We start from the raw sequence: 12,938 nt of genomic DNA, 5'->3' as shown, positions 1-12,938 counted from the left end.
CATTCCATTACACTCCATTCCTCTCCATTCCATTCCATTCCATTCCATTCCATTCCATTCCATTCCATTCCATTCCATTCCATTCCATTCGATTCCATTCCATTCCATTCCATTCCATTCCATTCCATTCCGTTCCGTTCTACTGGGGTTGATTCCATTCTATTCCATTCAATTCCATTCGATGACATTCGATTCCAATCGATTCCATTCCATTCCATTCCATTCTATTCCATTGAATTCCATTCCATTCCATTCCATTCCATTCCATTCCATTCCATTCCACTCCATTCCATTCCATTCCATTCCGTTCTACTCGGGTTGATTCCATTCCATTCCTTCCCATTCCATTCCATTCCATTCCATTCCATTCCATTCCATTCCATTCCATTCCATTCCATTCTATTCGATTCCATTCAATTCCATTCCATTCCATTCCAATCCATTCCTTTCCATTCCATTGCATTCCATTCCATTCCATTCCACTCAATTCGATTCTGTTCAACCCGGTTAGATTCCATACCTTTCCATTCCTTTGCATTCCATTCCATTCCATTCCATTCCATTCCATTCCATTCCATTCCATTCCATTCCATTCCATTCCGTTCTACTGGGGTAGATTCCATTCCATTCCATTCCATTCTATTCCGTTCTGTTCCATTCCATTCCATTCCATTCCATTCCATTCCATTCCATTCCATTCCATTCCATCCCGTTCTACTCTGGTAGATTCCATTCCATTCCAATCCATTCCATTCCGTTCTAGTCGGGTAGATTCCATTCCATTCCATTCCATTCCATTCCATTCCATTCCATTCCATTCCATTCCATTCCATTCCATTCCATTCCGTTCTACTCGGGTTCATTCCATTCCATTCCGTTCCGTTCCATTCCGTTCCGTTCCGTTTCATTCCATTCCATTCCAATCCATTCCATTCCGTTCTAGTCGGGTAGATTCCATTCCATTCCATTCCATTCCATTCCGTTCTACTCGGGTTCATTCCATTCCATTCCATTCCATTCCATTCCATTCCGTTCCATTCGATTCCATTCCATTCCATTCCATTCCATTCCAATCCATTAAATTCTACTCGGGTTGATTCCATTCCATTCCATTCCATTCCATTCCATTCCATTCCATTCCATTCCATTCCATTCCACTCCACTCCATTCCATTCCATTCCATTCCGTTCTACTCGGGTTGATTCCATTCCATTCCGGTCCGTTCCGTTCCGTTCCTTTCCATTCTACTCGGGTTGATTCCATTCGATTCCATTCCATTCCATTCCATTCCATTCTACTCGAGTTGATTCCATTCCATTCCGTTCCGTTCCGTTCTACTCGGGTTGATTCCATTCTATTCCATTCCATTCCATTCCATTCCATTCCATTCCATTCCATTCCATTCCTTTCCGTTCTACTCGGGTTGATCATTCCATTCCATTCCATTCGATTCCATTCCATTCCATTCCATTCCAATCCATTCCATTATACTCGGGTTGATTCCATTCCATTCCATTCCATTCAATTACACTCCATTCCACTCCACTCCATTCCATTCCAATCCATTCCATTCCATTCCATTCCATTCCATTCCATTCCATTCCATACCATTCCATTCGATTCCATTCCATTCCATTCCATTCCATTCCATTCCATTCCATTCCGTTCTACTGGGGTTGATTCCATTCTATTCCATTCAATTCCATTCGATGACATTCGATTCCAATCGATTCCATTCCATTCCATTCCATTCTATTCCATTGAATTCCATTCCATTCCATTCCATTCCATTCCACTCCATTCCATTCCATTCCATTCCGTTCTACTCGGGTTGGTTCCATTCCATTCCTTCCCATTCCATTCCATTCCATTCCATTCCATTCCATTCCATTCCATTCCATTCTATTCGATTCCAATCCATTCCATTCCATTCCATTCCAATCCATTCCTTTCCATTCCATTCCATTCCATTCCATTCTATTCGATTCCATTCCAATCCATTGCATTCCATTGCATTCCATTCCATTCCATTGCATTCCATTGCATTCCATTCCATTCCATTCCATTCCATTCCATTCCATTCCATTCCATTCCGTTCTACTCGGGTTCATTCCGTTCCGTTCCGTTCCGTTCCGTTCCGTTCCATTCCATTCCATTCCATTCCATTCCATTCCGTTCTACTCGGGTTGATTCCATTCTATTCCATTCCATTCCATTCCATTCCATACCATTCCATTCCATTCCATTCCAATTCATTCCATTCCTTTCCATTCTATTCCATTCCATTCCATTCCATTCCATTCCATTCCTTTCCTTTCTACTCTGGTTGATTCCATTCCATTCCATTCCATTCTGTTCCATTCCGTTCTGTTCCGTTCCGTTCCGTTCTACTCGTGTTGATTCCATTCTATTCCATTCCATTCCATTCCATTCCATTCCATTCCATTCCTTTCAATTCCACTCGGGTTGATCATTCCATTCCATTCCATTCCATTCCAATCCATTCCATTCCATTCCATTCCGATCTACTCGGGTACTTTCCATTCCATTCCGTTCCGTTCCTTTCCGTTCCATTCTGTTCCATTCCATTCCGTTCCATTCCATTCCGTTCTACTCTGGTTGATACCATTCTATTACATTCCATTCCATTCGATTCCATTCGATTCCATTCCATTCCCTTCCATTCCATTCCACTCCATTCCATTCCATTCCATTCCATTAGATTCCATTCCATTCCGTTCTACTCGGGTTGATTCCATTCCATTCCATTCCATTCCGTAACTTTCCATTCCATTCCGTTCCGTTCTACTCGGGTTGATTCCATTCTGTTCCATTCCATTCCATTCCGTTCTACTCGGGTTGATTCCATTCCATTCCTTCCCATTCCATTCCATTCCATTCCATTCCATTCCATTCCATTCCATTCCATTCCGTTCTGCTCGCGTTGATCATTCCATTCCATTCCATTGCATTCCATTCCATTCCATTCCATTCCATTCCATTCCATTCCATTCCATTCCATTCCGTTCTACCCGGGTTGATTCCATTCTATTCCATTCCATTCCATTCCATTCCATTCCATTCCATTCCATTCCATTCCATTCCATTCCATTCTATTCCATTCCATTCCATTCCGTTCTACTCGGGTTCTTTCCATTCTATTCCGTTCCGTTCCTTTCCGTTCCCTTCCATTCCATTCCATTCCATTCCATTCCATTCCATTCCATTCCATTCCGTTCTACTCGGGTTGATTCCATTCTATTCCATTCGATTCCATTCGATTCCATTCGATTCCATTCCATTCCATTCAATTCCATTCCATTCCATTCCATTCAATTCCGTTCAGTTCTACTCGGGTTCATTCCATTCCATTCCGTTCCGTTCCGTTCCTTGCGACCCGTTCCATTCCATTCCATTCCATTCCATTCCATTCCGTTCTACTCCGGTTGATTCCATTCTATTCCTTTCCATTCCATTCCATTCCATTCCATTCCATTTCATTCCATTCCATTCCATTCCATTCCATTCCATTCCATTCCATTCCATTCCATTCCATTCCGTTCTACTCGGGTTGATTCCATTCTATTCCATTCTATTCCATTAAATTCCATTCCATTCCTTTCCATTCCATACAATTCCATTCCATTCAATTCAATTCCATTCCATTCCGTTCTACCCGGTTTGATCATTCCATTCCATTCCATTCCATTCCATTCCATTCCCTTCCATTCCATTCCATTCCATTCCATCCCGTTCTACTCGGGTTGATTCCATTCCATTCCGTTCCATTCCGTTCCATTCCGTTCCGTTCCATTCCATTCCATTCCATTCCATTCCATTCCATTCCATTCCGTTCTACTCGGGTTGATTCCATTCTATTCCATTCCATTCCATTCCATTCCATTCCATTCCATTCCATTCCATTCAATTCCGTTCTACTCGGGTTGATTCCATTCTTTTCCATTCCATTCCATTCCATTCCATTCCATTCCATTCCATTCCATTCCATTCCATTCTACTCGGGTTGATTATTCCATTCCATTCCATTCCATTCCACTCCATTCCGTTCCGTTCCGTTCTGTTCAGTTCCGTTCCATTCTACTGGGGTTGATTCCATTCTATTCCATTCGATTCCATTCGTTTCCATTCGATACCATTCCATTCCATTCCGTTCCATTCCATTCCATTCCATTCCATTCCATTCCATTCCATTCCATTCCGTTCTACTCGGGTTCATTCCATTCCATTCCGTTCTGTTCCATTCCGTTCCATTCCATTCCATTCCATTCCATTCCGTTCTACTCGGATTGATTCCATTCTGTTCCATTCCTTTCCATTCGATTCCATTTGATTCCATTCCATTCCATTCCATTCCATTCCATTCCATTCCATTCCAATCCATTCCATTCTACTCGGGTTGATTCCATTCCATTCCATTCCATTCCATTCCATTCCATTCCATTCCATTCCATTCCATTCCATTCGATTCCATTCCATTCCATTCCATTCCATTCTACTCGGGTTGATCATTCCATTCCATTCCATTCCATTCCATTCCATTCCGTTCCGTTCTGTTCAGTTCCGTTCCGTTCTACTGGGGTTGATTCCATTCTATTCCATTCGATTCCATTCGATTCCATTCGATACCATTCCATTCCATTCCATTCAATTCCATTCCATTCCATTCCATTCCATTCCATTCCATTCCATTCCATTCCTTTCTACTCGGGTTTATTCCATTCCATTCAGTTCCATTCCGTTCCATTCCATTCCGTTCCGTTCTGTTCCATTCCATTCCATTCCATTCCATTCCGTTCTACTCTGATTGATTCCATTCTGTTCCATTCCATTCCATTCGATTCCATTCGATTTCATTCGATTCCATTCGATACCATTCAATTCCATTCCATTCCATTCCATTCCATTCCATTCCATTCCATTCCATTCCATTCTATTCCGTTCTACTCGGGTTCATTCCATTCCATTCCGTTCCGTTCTGTTCCATTCCGTTCCATTCCATTCCATTCCATTCCATTCCGTTCTACTCGCATTGATTCCATTCTGTTCCATTCCTTTCCATTCGATTCCATTCGATTCCATTCCATTCCTTTCCATTACATTACATTACATTCCGTTCCAATGCATTCCATTCTACTCGGGTTCATTCCATTCCATTCCATTCCATTCTATTCCATTCCATTCTACTCGGGTTGATTCCATTCTACTCCATTCCATTCCATTCCATTCCATTCCATTCCATTCCATTCCATTCCATTCCATTCCATTCCATTCCATTCCGTTCTACTCGGGTTGATTCCATTGCATTCCATTCCATTCCATTCCATTCCATTCCATTCCTTTCCATTCCATTCCAATCCATTCCATTCCATTCCATTCCGTTCTTCTCGGGTTCATTCCATTCCATTCCATTCCATTCCATTCCATTCCGTTCTACTCGGGTTGATTCCATTCTATTCCATTCCATTCCATTCCATTCCATTCCATTCCATTCCATTCCATTCCATTCCACTCGGGTTGATCATTTCATTCCATTCCATTTTACTCGGGTTGATTTTTCAATTCCATTCCATTCCATTCCATTCCGTTCCGTTCCGTGTTGTTCAGTTCCGTTCCGTTCTATTTGGGTTGACTCCATTCTATTCCATTCGATTCCATTCGATTCCATTCGATACTATTCCATTCCATTCCATTCCATTCCATTCCATTCCATTCCATTCCATTCTACTCGGGTTCATTCCATTCAATTCCGTTCCGTTCCGTTCCATTCCATTCCGTTCCATTCTGTTCCATTCCGTTCCATTCCATTCCATTCCATTCCATTCCGTTCTATTCGGATTGATTCCATTCTGTTCCACTCCATTCCATTCGATTCCACTCGATTCCATTCCATTCCATTCCATTCCATTCCATTGCATTCCATTCCAATCCATTCCATTCTACTCGGGTTGATTCCATACCATTCCATTCCATTCCATTCCATTCCATTCCACTCCATTCCATTCCATTCCATTCCATTCCGTTCTACTCGGGTTGATTCCATTCTATTCCATTCCATTCCATTCCATTCCATTCCATTCCATTCCGTTCTACTCGGGTTGATTCCATTCCATTCCATTCCATTCCATTCCATTCCATTCCATTCCATTCCATTCCATTGCATTCCATTCCAATCCATTCCATTCTACTCGGGTTGATTCCATACCATTCCATTCCATTCCATTCCATTCCATTCCACTCCACTCCATTCCATTCCATTCCATTCCATTCCGTTCTACTCGGGTTGATTCCATTCTATTCCATTCCATTCCATTCCATTCCATTCCATTCCATTCCATTCCATTCCATTCCATTCCGTTCTTCTCGGGTTCATTCCATTCCATTCCATTCCATTTCATTCCATTCCATTCCGTTCTACTCGGGTTCTTTCCATTCCATTCCATTCGATTCCATTCCATTCCATTCCATTCCATTCTATTCCATTCCATTCCATTCCGTTCTTCTCGGGTTGATTCCATTCCGTTCCATTCCATTCCATTCCATTCCATTCCATTCCATTCCATTAAAATCCATTCCATTCTACTCGGGTTGATTCCATTCCTTTCCATTCCATTCCTTTCCATTCCATTCCATTCCATTCCATTCCAATCCATTCCATTCTACTCGGGTTGATTCCATTCCATTCCATTCCATTCCATTCCATTCCATTCCATTCCATTCCATTCCATTCCATTATTCTCGGGTTCATTCCATTCCATTCCATTCCACTCGGGTTGATCATTCCATTCCATTCCATTCCATTCCATTCCATTCCATTCCATTCCATTCCGTTCCGTTCTGTTCAGTTCCGTTCCGTTCTACTGGGGTTGACTCCATTCTCTTCCATTCGATTCCATACGATTCCATTCGATACCATTCCATTCCATTCCATTCCATTCCATTCCATTCCATTCCATTCTGTTCAAGTCGGGCAGATTCCATACCATTCCAATCCATTCCATTCCGTTCTAGTCGGGTAGATTCCATTCCATTCCATTCCATTCCATTCCATTCCATTCCATTCCATTCCATTCTACTCGAGTAGATTCCATTCCATTCCATTCCATTCCATTGCATTCCATTCCATTCCATTCCGTTCCGTTCCATTCCTTTCGATTCCATTCCATTCTACTCGTTTAGATTACATTCATTTCTCTTCCGTTCCGTTCCATTCCGTACCGTTCTTTTCGGGTATATTCTATTCCGTTCCATTCCATTCCATTCCATTCTCTTCCGTTCCGTTCCATTCCATTCCATTCCATTCCATTCCATTCCATTCCATTCCATTCCATTCCATTCCGTTCTACTCGGGTAGATTCCATACCATTCCATTCCATTCCATTCCGTTCTAGTCGGGTAGATTCCATGCGATTCCATTCCATTCCATTCCATTCTATTCCTTTCCATTCCATTGCATTCCATTCCATTCCATTCCACTCCATTCGATTCTGTTCAACCCGGGTAGATTCCATACCTTTCCATTCCATTCCATTCCATTCCATTCCATTCCATTCCGTTCTACTGGGGTAGATTCCATTCCCTTCCATTCCATTCTATTCCGTTCTGTTCCATTCCATTCCATTCCATTCCATTCCATTCCATTCCATTCCATCCCGTTCTACTCTGGTAGATTCCATACCATTCCAATCCATTCCATTCCGTTCCATTCGGGTAGATTCCTTTCCAATCCATTCCATTCCATTCCATTCCATTCTACTCGGGTAGATTCCATTCCATTCCATTCCATTCCATTCCGTTCTAGTCGGGTAGATTCCATTCAATTCCATTCCATTCCATTCCATTCTATTCCTTTCCGTTCCATTGCATTCCATTCCATTCCATTCCATTCAAGTCGATTCTGTTCAACCCGGGAAGATTCCATACCATTCCATTCCTTTTCATTCCATTCCATTCTATTCCATTCCCTTCGGTTCCATTCCATTCCATTCCATTCCGTTCTACTCGGGTAGACTCCATTCCATTCCATTCCATTCGGTTCCATTCCATTACAATCCATTCCGTTCTACTCTGGTAGATTCCATACCATTCCAATCCATTCCTTTCCATTCTAGTCGGGTAGATTCCATTCCATTCCATTCCATTCCATTCTGTTCAAGTCGGGTAGATTCCATACCATTCCATTCCATTCCATTCCATTCCATTCCATTCGTTTCTACTCGGGTATTTTCCATTCCATTGCATTCCATTCCATTGCGTTCCAATCCGTTCCTTTCCGTTCCATTCCGTTCCGTTCCATTCCGTTGCGTTTCGTTCTTCTCTGTTGGATTACATTCCACTGCGTTCCATTCCGTTCCGTTCCGTTCTTCTCGGGTGGATTCCATTCCATTGCGTTCCCTTCCGTTCCGTTCCGTCCTCTTCCGTAACTTTCCGTTCCATTCCATTCCATTCCCTTCCATTCCATTCTAATCGGATAGATTCCATTCCATTGCATTCCGTTCCATTCCATTCCATTCTATTCCATACCGTTCCTTTCCATTCCATTGCATTCCATTACGTTCTACTCGTGTAGATTTCATACCATTCCATTCCATTCCATTCCGTTCTACTCGGGTAGGTTCCATTGCGTTCCATTCCACTCTCTTCCGTTCCATTCCATTCCATTCCATTCCATTCCATTCCATTCCGTTCTAGTCGGGTAGATTCCATTTGACTCCATTCCATTCCATTCCATTCTATTCCTTTCAATTCCATTACTTTCCATTCCATTCCATTCCACTCAATTCGATTCTGTTCAACCCGGGTAGATTCCATACCTTTCCATTCCTTTGCATTCCATTCCATTCCATTCCATTCCATTCCATTCCATTCCATTCCATTCCATTCCATTCCATTCCGTTCCACTGGGGTAGATTCCATTCCATTCCATTCCATTCTATTCCGTTCTGTTCCATTCCATTCCATTCCATTCCATTCCATTCCATTCCTTCCCGTTCTACTCTGGTAGATTCCATACCATTCCAATCCATTCCATTCCGTTCTAGTCGGGTAGATTCCATTCCATTCCATTCCATTCCATTCCATTCCATTCCATTCTACTCGAGTAGATTCCATTCCATTCCATTCCATTCCATTGCATTCCATTCCATTCCATTCCGTTCCGTTCCATTCCTTTCGATTCCATTCCATTCTACTCGTTTAGATTACATTCATTTCTCTTCCGTTCCGTTCCATTCCGTGCCGTTCTTTTCGGGTATATTCTATTCCGTTCCATTCCATTCCATTCCATTCTCTTCCGTTCCGATCCATTCCATTCCATTCCATTCCATTCCATTCCATTCCATTCCGTTCTACTCGGGTAGATTCCATACGATTCCATTCCATTCCATTCCGTTCTAGTCGGGTAGATTCCATGCCATTCCATTCCATTCCATTCCATTCTATTCCTTTCCATTCCATTGCATTCCATTCAATTCCATTTCACTCAATTCCATTCTGTTCAACCCGGGTAGATTCCATAGCTTTCCATTCCTTTGCATTCCATTCCATTCCATTCCATTCCATCCCATTCCATTCCATTCCATTCCATTCCGTTCTACTGGGGTAGATTCCATTCCCTTCCATTCCATTCTATTCCGTTCTGTTCCATTCCATTCCATTCCATTCCAATCCATTCCATTCCATCCCGTTCTACTCTGGTAGATTCCATACCATTCCAATCCATTCCATTCCGTTCCAGTCGGGTAGATTCCTTTCCAATCCATTCCATTCCATTCCATTCCATTCTACTCGAGTAGATTCCATTCCATTCCATTCCATTCCATTGCATTCCATTCCATTCCATTCCGTTCCATTCCATTCCGTTCCGTTCCATTCCTTTCGATTCCATTCCATTCTACTCGTTTAGATTACATTCAGTTCTCTTCCGTTCCATTCCGTTCCGTGCCGTTCTTTTCGGGTAGATTCTATTCCGTTCCATTCCATTCCATTACATTACATTCCATTCCTTTCCATTCCATTCCATTCTATTCTACTCGGGTAGATTCCATTACATTCCATTTCATTCCATTCCATTCCATTCCATTGCATTCCAATAAATTACATTCTACATGTGCACATTCCATTCCATTCCTTTCCATTCCATTCCATTCCATTCCATTTCATTCCATTCCGTTCTTCTCATGTAGATTCCTTTCCGTTCCGATCCGTTCCATTCCGTTGTACTCGGGTAGATTCCATTCCATTCCTTTCCATTGCATTCCATTCCATTCCATTCCATTCCATTCCATTCCATTCCATTCTATTCCATTCCTTTCCATTCTATTCCATTCCATTCCATTCCATTCCATTCCATTCCATTCCATTCCATTCCATTCTACTCGGGTAGATTCCATGAAATTCCATTCCATTCCATTCCGTTCTAGTCGGGTAGATTCCATTCAATTCCATTCCATTCCATTCCATTCTATTCCTTTCCGTTCCATTGCATTCCATTCCATTCCATTCCATTCAAGTCGATTCTGTTCAACCCGGGAAGATTCCATACCATTCCATTCCTTTTCATTCCATTCCATTCTATTCCATTCCATTCGGTTCCATTCCATTCCATTCCATTCCGTTCTACTCGGGTAGACTCCATTCCATTCCATTCCATTCGGTTCCATTCCATTACAATCCATTCCGTTCTACTCTGGTAGATTCCATACCATTCCAATCCATTCCTTTCCATTCTAGTCGGGTAGATTCCATTCCATTCCATTCCATTCCATTCTGTTCAAGTCGGGTAGATTCCATACCATTCCATTCCATTCCATTCCATTCCATTCCATTCCATTCCATTCCATTCGTTTCTACTCGGGTAGTTTCCATTCCATTGCATTCCATTCCATTGCGTTCCAATCCGTTCCGTTCCGTTCCATTCCGTTCCGTTCCATTACGTTCCGTTTCGTTCTTCTCTGTTGGATTACATTCCATTGCGTTCCATTCCGTTCCGTTCCGTTCTTCTCGGGTGGATTCCATTCCATTGCGTTCCCTTCCGTTCCGTTCCGTCCTCTTCCGTAACTTTCCGTTCCATTCCATTCCATTCCCTTCCATTCCATTCTAATCGGATAGATTCCATTCCATTGCATTCCGTTCCATTCCATTCCATTCTATTCCATACCGTTCCTTTCCATTCCATTGCATTCCATTCCGTTCTACTCGTGTAGATTTCATACCATTCCATTCCATTCCATTCCGTTCTACTCGGGTAGGTTCCATTCCGTTCCATTCCACTCTCTTCCGTTCCATTCCATTCCATTCCATTCCATTCCATTCCATTCCATTCCATTCCATTCCATTCCGTTCTACCCGGGTTGATTCCATTCTATTCCATTCCATTCCATTCCATTCCATTCCATTCCATTCCATTCCATTCAATTCCATTCCATTCCATTCTATTCCATTCCATTCCATTCCGTTCTACTCGGGTTCTTTCCATTCTATTCCGTTCCGTTCCTTTCCGTTCCCTTCCATTCCATTCCATTCCATTCCATTCCATTCCATTCCGTTCTACTCGGGTTGATTCCATTCTATTCCATTCGATTCCATTCGATTCCATTCGATTCCATTCCATTCCATTCAATTCCATTCCATTCCATTCCATTCAATTCCGTTCAGTTCTACTCGGGTTCATTCCATTCCATTCCGTTCCGTTCCGTTCCTTGCGACCTGTTCCATTCCATTCCATTCCATTCCATTCCATTCCGTTCTACTCCGTTTGATTCCATTCTATTCCTTTCCATTCCATTCCATTCCATTCCATTTCATTCCATTCCATTCCATTCCATTCCATTCCATTCCATTCCGTTCTACTCGGGTTGATTCCATTCTATTCCATTCTATTCCATTAAATTCCATTCCATTCCTTTCCATTCCATTCCATTCCATTCCATTCAATTCCATTCCATTCCATTCCGTTCTACTCGGTTTGATCATTCCATTCCATTCCATTCCATTCCATTCCATTCCATTCCCTTCCATTCCATTCCATTCCATTCCATCCCGTTCTACTCGGGTTGATTCCATTCCATTCCGTTCCATTCCGTTCCATTCCGTTCCGTTCCATTCCATTCCATTCCATTCCATTCCATTCCATTCCATTCCATTCCATTCCATTCCATTCAATTCCGTTCTACTCGGGTTGATTCCATTCTTTTCCATTCCATTCCATTCCATTCCATTCCATTAAATTCCATTCCATTCCATTCCATTCCATTCTACTCGGGTTGATTATTCCCTTCCATTCCATTCCATTCCACTCCATTCCGTTCCGTTCCGTTCTGTTCAGTTCCGTTCCATTCTACTGGGGTTGATTCCATTCTGTTCCATTCGATTCCATTCGTTTCCATTCGATACCATTCCATTCCATTCCGTTCCATTCCATTCCATTCCACTCCATTCCATTCCATTCCATTCCGTTCTACTCGGGTTCATTCCATTCCATTCCGTTCTGTTCCATTCCGTTCCATTCCATTCCATTCCATTCCATTCCGTTCTACTCGGATTGATTCCATTCTGTTCCATTCCTTTCCATTCGATTCCATTTGATTCCATTCCATTCCATTCCATTCCATTCCATTCCATTCCAATCCATTCCATTCTACTCGGGTTGATTCCATTCCATTCCATTCCATTCCATTCCATTCCATTCCATTCCATTCCATTCCATTCCATTCCATTCCATTCCATTCCATTCTACTCGGGTTGATCATTCCATTCCATTCCATTCCATTCCATTCCATTGCGTTCCGTTCTGTTCAGTTCCGTTCCCTTCTACTGGGGTTGATTCCATTCTATTCCATTCGATTCCATTCGATTCCATTCGATACCATTCCATTCCATTCCATTCAATTCCATTCCATTCCATTCCATTCCATTCCATT

This window comes from Gorilla gorilla, chromosome Y (genome assembly GCF_029281585.2).
Source record: "Gorilla gorilla gorilla isolate KB3781 chromosome Y, NHGRI_mGorGor1-v2.1_pri, whole genome shotgun sequence".
In the NCBI taxonomy this organism is placed as follows: Eukaryota; Metazoa; Chordata; class Mammalia; order Primates; family Hominidae; genus Gorilla; species Gorilla gorilla.
This window is presented reverse-complemented; position numbering follows the sequence as displayed.